The following is a 12,991-nucleotide window of genomic DNA, read 5'->3' on the forward strand; positions in this document are numbered from 1 at the left end:
CCGTGGTGGCTCCCCCTTTGTGGAGTGGGACAACTGTTGCTGTGTGCCATTCAGTGGGCACAAAGCCTGAAGTGAGGCTATGATTAAACATGGTACTTAGGTGGGGTGCCAGTTTATTCTGTAGTTCATGTAAAATGCAGCCTGGGATGTTGTCAGGTCCCATGGATGCTGTGTTCTTGGCTTTGGAGAGTGTGTTTTTTACCTGTGCAGCCATAATTACAGGTACTTTGCATTCTTCCGGTATAGAGATGGGCCCTTTAGGGGATGAGAGAGGGGTAAAGTTAGCACTGAACCTATCTGCCAGGATGCTGGCAATATCAGTTGGTTCTGTATATTTAGTGCCATTGTGCTGTAACTCAGAGCAGATCTGAGTGTTGCCATTGAGATTCTTGGCATAGCTATAGAATGCTTTGTGGTTGTCTTTAGAATCAGTGGCAATTTTGTTTTCGTAACTAGCTTTGGAGGATTTTATGAGGGATCTCAGCTTCTTACTGAGGCTGACCATGGAGTTTCTCCAATCATGGGATTTTACTCTTTTTTTCAACAGTTTCTTTCTTCAATTGTAGAGTTTGTTTATAGCAGGGGACCACCAGATTGGCTTCCTTTTTTTGGAGGATAGCATCTTGGTTCTGTTAGGGATTGCACGATCCATGCACTCGTGTAAGTGCTTACAAAGTGCAATTATATAGGATTCAGCAGTCATATCTCTATTGTCCATCAGCATGGGTGTCGTGAAGTTTGCCACTTCTGTCTTAAGAAGCGTGAAGTTGGCTTTGGAGAAATTTTTTACGGTGGTTTCCCTAATGGGGGGTGGGACTGGGATGTGGATGTCTAGGGTGATTTGCTTGTGGTCGGATCTGACCAACGAGGAATTGACCTCTGGTGTGGAACATCGGTTGCCCATGTTGGTAATGACCAGGTCTAGGATATTGCTGCCCCTGGTGGGGGTGTGGATAAGTTGATCCAAGGCATTGGAATTTATGAATTCCAGAAAATGTTGAGCACAAGAGTTGGTACATGAGTAGTTTTCCCAGTAAATGGTGGGGTAGTTGAAATTGCCCATTATTAGGGTGTTAGGTTGTACCCTAATATTTTACAGTGTATCAAGAAATGAGGAGTGGGAATCCTGGGGCATGGTGGGGGATCTGTAGCAAGCTACAATTTGCATTGTGGTCTTGCCCAGAGTTAGTTGCACTTGGATAATTTCAGATGCATTATGCTGAGCAACTAGCCTGGAGGTGTGGATATTCTTAATGAATATGGACACGCCTCCACCTTTAGTGCTTCGGTCCAAGTTAGATGACCGAAAGGTGTGGTATGAATTATAGCCTGGTAATGCAGGGGTGCTCTCTGGAGCCTTGAACCAGGTCTCTGTCACTGCACAGATGTCGATGTTCTCCATTTTAAGGAGTGCCTTGAGTGAATGCATTTTGAGGTTTAGACTTCTAGAATTGAGCAGCATTACCCTCAGATTTTGCTTGCTTGTAACTGTTATGGTGGTGAATTTGTCATTTGAATCTTGCCTAAAAAGGCACTATAGGGGTGGCAAGAGCCTTAGCCAGTATCCGGAATCCCAAGGGCGACAGGTGCAGGCCATCTCTGGCAAAGCATCGTGGTTTGTCGATCATGTCATGTAATGTAATGTAATGTAATTAATATTAAATAATACCATAAACTTTATTTCTTCTTATATTAAAGCATATATAAATTATTATAACTCATTAGTCAAATCTGCTCAATCTTAAGGAATAAGTAGATCATATGCCAGAAACGTAACTAAATAAGGAAGAAGAAAGCCTAGAGAGGAAGGCCAAAAACATTTGGCTTAACATTATATAACCTATTATTCCCTTAGGAATAATATAAAACAGTTTTGTCAAACATTATTTTATGACCACAAAACATAATGATAACCACAATATGAAAACAGTGTCTAAATCATTGCAATCCATTTTGTTATACAATATCAAACTATTTATTTATTTTATTTATTTATTTTACATTTGTTGACTGGGCTAGTCTAACTGGATATATATCCATTTTCAGTAGAGGCCCAGGGAGAAAAGCTCCAAGCATATAACATGCAAAACAAACAGAATATAAAGTACAAATATTTTTTTTGTTTGTTTGGCCTGGTTTACAGATGTACAGACATTATATTTATATCTAGTACAGTGGAGGATAGCACATTTAGAGTAAGTATACTCTTATACTAAGAGTACTAAGAAGGAAATCTCGTTAAATACTAGTTAAAGGTTAGCTTACTAGTTAATCCAGGTAAACGTAATAGAACAACAGAGCAGAGAAGTATAGGGAGATTAAGATGGGGATTGAGATATTAGTCAGGGTTAGAGCAGGGACATAGCCAGTGTGTAACTAACTCATTATACTCTATGATAAATAGTTTCTTTGTATTCTCTGACTTTAAAGGAGTCTGTATAGCTGAACAATATATACCAAAAATATAGTCGCTATTGCTAATGGAAAGGAGAGGAAGAAAAAAAAAAGAGGAAAGCCTTATGATTATGAATTTATGTGGATCTTAAATATTTAAAGTCCACTAGTAGTAATGATTAAATTATGTTATTAAAACAAAAATTTTACAAAAGTTACCATTCATTTGTATGTAGTATGTATAGTGTCTACATATATGTTGTTATCAACTTACCTTTCCTGAGCTTTAAATTTCTAGTCTCCCACCAGGACACAAGTGCTCTTCAGCAATTGCATTCTGCTTGCTGAGCACCCTCAAGCAAATCTGCAGTCTGCGGCTACCACCCCATCCATACAGTATAAGAAGGAATCAGTACTGCAAAACTAAACAAGGATATACATTTTGAGCCTCGAGAGCAGGAGCACCCTCGAGCAAATCTGTAGTCTGCGGCTACCACCCCACCCATACAGTATAAGAAGGAATCAGTACTGCAAAACTAAACAAGGATATACATTTTGAGCTTGAAGAACAGGAGCACCCTCAAGCAAATCTGCAGTCTGCAGCTACCACCCCACCCATACAGTATAAGAAGGAATCAGTACTGCAAAACTAAACAAGGATATACATTTTGAGCCTCAAGAGCAGGGTCGGTCCACCCAGGCATTCTACTTGTATGTTTTATGAGAGTGAAGCTATAACATTAGCAGTATTTCTTAGTACTTCTCAGCGTGCTAATAAAACTGACTGTTGTAGCTGTGTGGCCCCCCCCAGCTAGTGCAGTAATCCTAACTGTCCAATAGACAGTATGCATTTAATTCAGATCCCTGTGACTAAATTAGCCATCAAGCAGCCCTCTCAGTGCTTTCTGCCTTAGTTTGTATCACTTGGAGGCCCACCTGTTTATTTGCATCTCTATACATTCGCCTTCGTTCCTAATGTATCTCCCTACTCTAATCTGTGCACAAACTGGCTACTAATTCGCAAATCAATGTGAAGACACACTCCCAGCCTTAATAAACTTTGCTGTCTCTTCTCTCCTTCACTTTACAAGTAGTTTGAATTATTATTTACCCCCTCCGAGGCCTTCACTGATAGATTTCCACTGACTACCTCTATGGTTTTGCTGGTTTCTTTGAATTCCATCTGGTTTACACCCCTTGTGCTATCTCCTTCCCTCAATACTAAGTCTATATTAGAATCCTGCTGAGCATGGAGCAATCTTTAAATTTCTAGTCTCCCACCAGAAAACAAGTGCTCTTCAGCAATTGCATTCTCCTTGCTGGTAAGCCATTACACCTCAGGAATTTGTTTAAAGTGTTCAGATTTCTAAAGTAATACTTACTTTTTACTCTTGTCTTGGTGGGCTCTGCCCCGCTCCGTTTGTCCTCACTAATACTCGGGCTCTCTCTGCTCCCCTGCCTCCTATTGCCTCCCACCCCCACTACCTCTACATTTATAGTAATCACAGACACACCCACAGCTCACCCTCACATCACCTCCACCAATCATAGCTCCTCAAGTCAGATCACATTATACGACAGCAACTTGCTCCACCACAAAATACTCCCAACCACTCTCGTTCCCACTAGACATTATTTACATCCCCCACACTACTTACCCATCCACATATAGTGCAACCCTATAATTCCTATCCAGACTCCCACCTACGACCACTTAAACTTTATAACCATGGATATCACTCAACTAAGTCTAGTCTGTCTTCTCATAATTCTTTATAACACAAGTTATCACTCTAGCAATATCCCTAAACTTAGTAGCACAACACTACATTATGCACTCTCATATAGAGACACCACACATTATAATAATATCTGCCCACAATTGTTCAAGAACTACATAATGGACCAATTCAGAACTAAACACATATGCTCTCATTCCTACTCCAAAAAAAAACACAATACTTTCTCACACTCATCACCAAACTCCAACATCTGTATCACCATTTTAACACCAGGTTCACCATAGGTGGGGATATCCAGCCCAACCGAGGCCCAAATCCATCCTGTCCAACACAAACTGCTCCAACACAAATGTCAGAACATAACACCCCCACTATCTTCATCCCTGGGCAAATCAACGACAGCAGCAAAACCAAACATCTTTTACTGCTAAATATTAATATTAGAAGTATAAAAAATAAAATACCTGAACTCCAGGCCACAATAGCACACCACTCCCCAGACATAGTTACTTTAACAGAAACCTGGCTAAATAAAAACATAGCTAACTCAGATGTTCTCCCTACCGGCTACAATATCATTAGACAAGACAGACCACTTCGTAAAGGAGGTGGAACTGACTTACTGTACAAGTCCAACTTAACTGTACATCAATTACCAAACTCCTACCCCTCCCCAAATAATTGGGATATACTTATCTCACAGCTTCAACTTCACCCTAAAAAGGTCATCAACACAATTGTGATCTATATTCCACCTGGTAATATATCTGCTAGCCTTGAAGACTTCATATCCTGGTGTTCTTCCACATACTCACAAGAAACCCTTCTTCTGGGGGATTTCAACCTAGATTGGTTCACCTGCATATCAGAACCACCAAGTAATCTAATAAATCTCTATGGCTACCAGTCGCTAGTCCAAATTCCAACTAGATGTGATAAAAAATCTAAAAGGGAATCCATCCTTGACTGTGTCCTAACTAACAACCCCACATTGTACCCCCACGCAGGCAGTCTCCCAGACACCTTAAGTGACCACAACATAATATACCTTATATGTAGTAGAACAAGCATATGCAAAACCACTAACTATATATCCACTAGAAACACAAAAAAATTCTCTCCTGAGGTCCTCGATACTTTACTGTGTAACTGTGACTGGACCCCCCTAAAAACCCTCCCGCTTAATCAGGCTGTAGCATATTTCAACAAAACATTTCTACAACACCTGGACACTGTCGCTCCATTGTGCAAAATCAAGGTTAGAACCTCTACAAACCCCTAGCTCAGTAAAGAAATCAAACAAATCATCAAGTCCAGAGACACTGCCTGGCTTTACTATCAAAAAAACAAAGAAACACAAAGCCTAAGTACCAAGAACTGCACAACCATGCAAAAAAAATTGAAAAATGTAAACCAGTTACTAAAATCCACCCAAAAGGTGACCCCCAAACCAACCACCCCTGACACTAAAGTTCCCATCGAAACACAATTCAACTCCCACTTTGTTAACTCAATTCTATCCTTAGTATCACAGGACAGTTCCTTCCTCACTATCCCCACCAACACAAATAACACTAATACAAGCTTTACCCTCAAAACAGTTTCCCCCACTTCAGTCAAAAGCATGCTCTCTAAACTAAAAACCTCATAAACAGCAGCCGACCTACTCCCCAGCTATTTCTTGAAACTCACAGCAGATGCTATTGCTATCCCAGTCTCCACTCTCATAAACAGATCAATTGTTGAAAACTATGTGCCCAAACTCTGGAAAATATCCTATGTTACACCCATACATAAAAGCGGGACCTCCACTGAACTTAATAACTACAGACCCATTGCTTTACTCTCTCCCCTGGCCAAAATCCTAGAAAAATCCATCCATACCCAGATGCTAAACTATCTCCTAGACAGCAACATCCTGTCACCTAATCAGCATGGTTTCAGACCAGCCCATAGTACCACTACAGCCCTCCTCTGCTTCACAGACACAGTAAACCATCTCAAAAATGAAGGCCTACAAGTGTCAACTCTTTTTGGATATGTCCAAAGCATTTGACACAGTCTCACACCAAATCCTGCTAAATAAACTAAACCAATATCAGCTAACAAATTCCACTCTTACCTGGTTCCAAAGCTACTTAACTGACAGGTACCAGGCTGTGAAATGGGAAAATTCTCTCTCCTCAGCTGCCCATAACTATAGGAGTCCCACAGGGTTCTATCTTAGGACCAGTACTATTCACAGTCTTCACAAATGACCTCCATACCTCCACACAGCATGCATCTATAATTCAGTATGCAGATGACACTACCTTAATCTGTGCTGCACAAAACATTCCCACCCTCCTGCAAACAACTCAACTAGCATTCTCTGACGTTGAAAACTACCTTACCAAAGCCCAACTTATCCGTAATCCAAAGAAAACTCAGCTTATGATTATAACCAGTTCTAACAAAAACACTAACAGTCAATTCACTATCTACTCCACAAATGCTACTCCAATTGCTCCAGTGGCACAGGCTAAGCTATTGGGAATAACCATAGACTCCCACCTAAAATTTGATAGTCATCTCAACTTAACTATTAAAAAAGTACATGCCAAACTGGGATCACTCTACCATATCAAACCATTTCTTACCAACAACACAAGGTCAGCCATTGCTCACTCCCAACTTCTATCCACCCTACACTATGCATCTCCCATTCTGACTAATCTCAACAAAACTGAACTAAGCAAAATGGAAGCCTACTATAACAGAATTGCCCACTTTGCTGCAAATTGCTCATATAGAACTCATCACTGTACTGCTTTGCGACAGCTCCACTGGCTTGAACTGCCCAACCTCCTAACCTACAATTAGCTCTGCCTCTGTCATTCGATCTATTACCTCCCCAATAAATGTCCTGCCCTCAAAAAAACTAGTACAACATCACTCAGCCAAAAGGCCTCTTAGATCATCAAGCAAACTACTACTAGAAGTCACCAACAGCTACAATAGCTTTGGAGATGCACTATATAGTAGTTCGGTGATTAAAAAATGGAACTCTGTCCCTACTAGCATTAAAACACATCATCCAAAGCCTCCTTTAAAGACCTCATCAGGCAACATCTCAGGCAAAGTTGGCAGTGCCATGATAGCTCCCCAGGCTAGTGAAAGCGGATAACATATACATACTAAATCTAGAGCACTTGATAATAGTTTTCAGTCTTACTCACATACACTGGCTAATCTACAATGTATGTACTGTACCTTTGTACTATGTATGTATTCTACCTATGTTCCAAATTTCAGCTGTACACCACAAATCTATTAATTACCTTTATTTTTAAATTAATATTTTTGTTTGTTCTCTCCACTGTAACTGCTGATGTGCTGCATACCACTATAAAAACATGTCTTTTGTAATTTGTGTGTATACTGATCATGTCTAAATAACTAAATGTATCTGTAATTTTTCTATGTGGAGCTTTTCTCCCCGGACCTCTGCTGAAAAAGGGCCTTTTCGGCTCAGTCAAACACCCCCGGTTAACAAATGTAAAATAAAATAAACTATTATATCATTGCCAACCATTAATTCATTCTCTTTTCATTTAAATAGTACACATAACGTTCCCTGAAAAGAAGAGACATCTTACATTATTATTATGTACATATATTGATGAAACACATTTACAATTATGTAGAATAGTTATATTAACTTGCTCCTGCTAAATTATTATAGCAAATAATAATCTCCAATAATTTAAAATGTAAAGAGTTTGTTGCATATAAATGAATGCACTAAGGAAATTATAAAACAGAATTATTCTTATAAAAAGAACTATATAACAGTAGCTTTGTATGACATAGAATAATTTTTTAAATTATTGGAGATTATTATTTGCTATAATAATTTAGCAGGAGCAAGTTAATATAACTATTCTACATAATTGTAAATGTGTTTCGTCAATACATGTACATAATAATAATGTAAGATGTCTCTTCTTTTCAGGGAATGTTATGTGTACTATTTAAATGAAAAGAGAATGAATTAATGGTTGGCAATGATATAATAGTTTATTTTATTTTACATTTGTTAACCAGGGGTGTTTGACTTAGCCGAAAAGCCCCTTTTTCAGCAGAGGTCCGGGGAGAAAAGCTCCACATAGAAAAATTACAGATACATTTAGTTAACTAACAATCTGCTAGCTAATTGTCAACATGGTTTTAGACCCTACCATAGCACCACCTCTGCCCTCCTCTCCTTCACAGACTGCATCAATAAAAATAGGAACAATAATACCCTTAGCTCTGCTATATTTATTGATCTATCCAAAGCCTTTGATATCGTCAATCATGAAATCTTGTTACACTTACTTAAATCATTTGCACTTGACACAAGCTCAATTAAATGGTTCCACTCTTACCTGCACAACAGAAAACAGGCAGTGAGGTGGCAAAATAACTTATCCAACCACCTCCCCATTACTCTAGGAGTCCCCCAGGGCTCAATTCTTGGCCCTTTCCTCTTTTCAATTTTCATTAATGATCTCCATACTCATATTTCTCCTGCCACCTGTATACAATATGCAGATTATTCCACTTTAATCTGTTCTGCCTCATCCCCCTCTGTACTGCACTCTCTCACCCAAAAGACTTTTGAAACAGTAGAAATTTGGTTCCTCAAATGATGCTTAATTTTGAACCCCAAAAAAAACAAATTATTACTCTTCTCACCAACCCAAAAATCCTCTCCACTGAATTTCTGTGTCACATCAAGTAATGGCACGAACATATCACCCGATCCAACTACCAAACTTCTCGGAATTGAAATAGACAACAATCTGACCTTTGACACACACATCAGCAACACTATAAAATTAGTTAACAGAAAGCTAGGCTCCATCTATAGAATTAAACCATTCCTTACTCCACTTGCCAGAACTTCCATTGCCCTTCCCATCTTATCTCCACTTTCCTGTATGCCTCTCCCATCTACACTTCAGTGTCCAAAGCTAACCTCAGCAAACTGTCCGCTGCCTACAACAATATTGCCAGATTTGCCACTAATTCTACTTTTAGAACTCACCACTGCCAAAACTTAAGGCAACTACGACGGCTAGAGCTACAAAACCAAATTCTATTTCACCAGATCTCCTTAGCCCACAAAATCTTTTACAAACCCATAAACACACCCATTCTCACATCACTTATCACTCCATACTGCAATCTTAAAAGCCTTCGCTCCTCCGACAAACTACTTATATCAACTAGTAAACCCAATAACTCAGCTGGCAAATCCTTGTTCTCCAACACAGTAGGAAAAACCTGGAATACTCTTCCTCACAATCTCACAGCAATCTCCTCTCTTCCCTGCTTTAAATCCCAACTCAAAACTCACCTCAAAACCCACTGGCTCTGCCCCTGTAGCAACCCTAACTAGATTACCTTGGGTATCTAGGTACTCTCAACTTCTCTGCTGTAAATAACTACCTTTCCTCAGGTATCTAGGTACTAGAAAAATTTCTTTATATATTTTTTCTTCTTTTTTACTTTCTCTAGCTCTAGAAACTCCTAAACAAAATACACTCTCTATTTTCTCAACTTCTGCCTTTTAATATCTAATGATTTTCAAATATATATTATAACCATGTTTATTTTTTTACCTGATATTACAAATGCTTGCATGTGGAGCTTTTCTCCCCAGGCCTCTGCTGAAAATGGACATATATCCAGTTGGACCAGCCCGGTCAACAAATGTAAAATAAATAAATAAATAAAATTTACAAAATTCTATCTAGCTGGGCTAACAGCCTTCCCAAGCTGTTACATGCTTTCTGGTTCAGAGATAGTGTAGATTAGATTTTTTATTTGCTTTTTGGCTCCTCCCAGCTGACTATCTTCTGTGACCAGCTCCTCACATTGGACTCTACCAGATCTATGTCTGTAATAAGTATGGAGATTGATAATGTTAATATAACATTATAGTGCTGCTGGGGGAATGTTTTCTTTACTACCCTAACCATTTCCCTTCCCCTTGCATATAGTTTGTGTTGACTCAACAAATGTCCCCTAACTTTTCCTGTCCCCCTTTTTACCCCTACAAACCCAACCTCCACCAGGAGTTGATGGCAAATTGTTTGCAGTGCATGCCACCCCCACCCCTCCAGGATGGACACATCTATCTTTCCCTGCCAGCACTTCAGATGTCTGAGCTACATATCAAACCTCGGTCACCTGTTCTGTATTCTGGACTTTATCACTCTATGCCAAGGTGCTGACTGAGAGTGTAGATTAAATGGGAGTTCCACCGAACTCTTGTTAAATCATTAGTTTGCTTCCAGGTAATCTTCTTACCTCAAATATGCTTTTCCTGTAAGATACTTGTATTTCACTTTCCTGCTTCCTCACAAAACAGATAATGTATATTAAGGCACATGTGTGTTCGTATGTGGACACATGTGCTAGCTACACAGATTTGTTTCCACTGAGTCAGCTGTGTGAAAAGTCGTCAGCAAAATCTTTTCTTGAAAGGAATTTTAAAATCAGTGTATTTACTGCACTTTATAATTTAGCTCAATTGAACAGTATTAAACAGAACAAGCCAAATAACTATTTTGCTAACCTTGTAGGACCATTAAATACATGTCTCTTTTCACAGATGACCGCAAGCATTGTTTGGTTAAGTGAATTACTTAGAGTTATACAGAAGGCAAATGGAGACTGAGGAATTCCCCTCCCCAAGAAGGGAGGCAAACAATCTGCATCTCTGCAATACATCTCTTTAGTAGCTCATAACTATACCCATCCGATGTATCAGTGAACTGCAATGCATATTTATACACATTTGTAAAAATACTTCAAGTATATGACATTTAAAATATAGAGAGGACTGTAATCCTACCCGACTCTTACTTTCAGACTGTGGACCTGAGACTCATAATTCTGGTTTGGCTAATCATATAAAACATGTCTTCTGGCATAAATGCAGCACAGAAATGGAACCACACCTCTGTCAGAGGAGCTTGAACAACACAGGACAGCTCATCTTGCAAGCAGTAAGGTAGGCTGTTTAAATATCTAGTTGACAATAAAGGATTCTGTCATATTAGTGTATCACTAAATAAGCCATTTAGTAAAATATCTGAGTTTGTAGAATGAGTTATGTCCAGATATGAATGGCGAGTCCAATGGAAAGCTAATGCAATGGCGTTCCTTATATTTTCTTTTTTCTTCCTTCCCCGCCCATATTACTTTTGTTAAAACCCCAGAATCCAGACACTTTCTGTTTGTTACAGGATTTCCCTGTCAGCTGACTTTCTGTTTAGAGTTATTAGAGCAGAAGTTTTGTTTTTATAGAGAATTCAAGTGGTAATTACGATTCCCGTTGTTTGCAAAGTAGAAGATTTTCTGGTGGAGTTGTTTTTCGTCATGCTGACATCATTTGTGTGCGTCGTGATGTTTCAAAGCAGTTCAAAGGTTGTAAAGACATTTCACAGCTGTTCCTGAGATGTTTAAGGTTTCAGAAGTTCGCGGGTCGTCAGTGTGAGGTATACCAAGACTTTAAAATTCTCTCTGAAGTTCATAGGCAGGAAAACAGCAGAAAAAAAAGGTTTTACCACATTTTTAGTCTTGTGAAGCTGTTAGCTTGTGAGCGAAGGGTTTCCAGAAATATTAGCAGTCAGCTCGAATGTGTGATTAACAAGAAACAACACTACTGCATTTATATTGCTTACAATAAATACAAAAGTCTCACACAAAGAAAACATTCAGATCCTCATTATTCTTATATATAATCATTGATACCTTACCTTACTGAGGAGTAAAAATAGGAACAAAAAACTAGTGACAATGTCTCTGCTTTCCCTGCCTTCCTTTTAAATGCAAGCATCACAAAAACATAGACATATATCAGACCACATTAAACCACAGAATACATCATGTCATATCAGGTCATAGATTATATGTAGCTACAGGGAAATATTTAAAGGCATTTAATATTGACAAACTAACTGTATATATAAAGTAATAGATCTGGGAGCTATCTTAAAATGTGTTAATAGTTGTTACAAGAAGATATGATGTTTAAACAGAAACCAAATTGAATTTATAGAAAAAATAGTGGGCGTTTATCTTTAAAAGTGAAGTCATTGCCCCATTTTTTCATGTACCCACTCCTCCTTCCATTTCAATTTTATTAACATAAAGGGGAAATTATACATATATCTAGTTAACTAAAGAATTAAGTTATGTATTTTTCCCTTTGTCTTTCTTTTTCTCCCCCTCCCCTTTTTTATTTATATATCATTACTGTGGATTTATATTCATTGATATAATAAGTTGTTGCCACTGATCTAGTTAGTTTAAGATATATATATTCTTACATGACAACAATGGTATGTTAGCACTACAAAATATCTAAGTAAACATCATATATTTACTATTAAAATTAATTAAACTAGAGGGATATATATATATATATATATATATATATATAGCTAGAGAATATTTCATTCTTATGAAGATGAAATGAGCTTACCTCATCAGGAAACAAAACAGTGAAAAGTGTACTTAACATGTTAGCATCCATATGTATAACAGGATAAGGAAATTAAATATAACTTAGTTCATTTGTTCTTTAGTTTTTTTAAGTTTCTATGTAGTTTTTCAAGCAGATGTTGATGCCAATCTTTTAAGAGAAGGGCTAGCCCATTCCATCTCTGCTATCTTTTCTAGGATCTTGTGATTTTTTTTATAAAAGTGAGAGCTGAGTCCAGGTCTTCAAATAGTTTGGGTCCCTCCGGGGTGAAAATCTTCAGTTTTGCAGGAAACAGAAGATGGGTCTTCACTTGTACCTTCTTCGGTTCTTTTAT

The sequence above is a fragment of the Protopterus annectens genome, chromosome 1.part1, assembly GCF_019279795.1.
Source record: "Protopterus annectens isolate FY-2018-M chromosome 1.part1, PAN1.0, whole genome shotgun sequence".
Taxonomy (NCBI): domain Eukaryota; kingdom Metazoa; phylum Chordata; order Ceratodontiformes; family Protopteridae; genus Protopterus; species Protopterus annectens.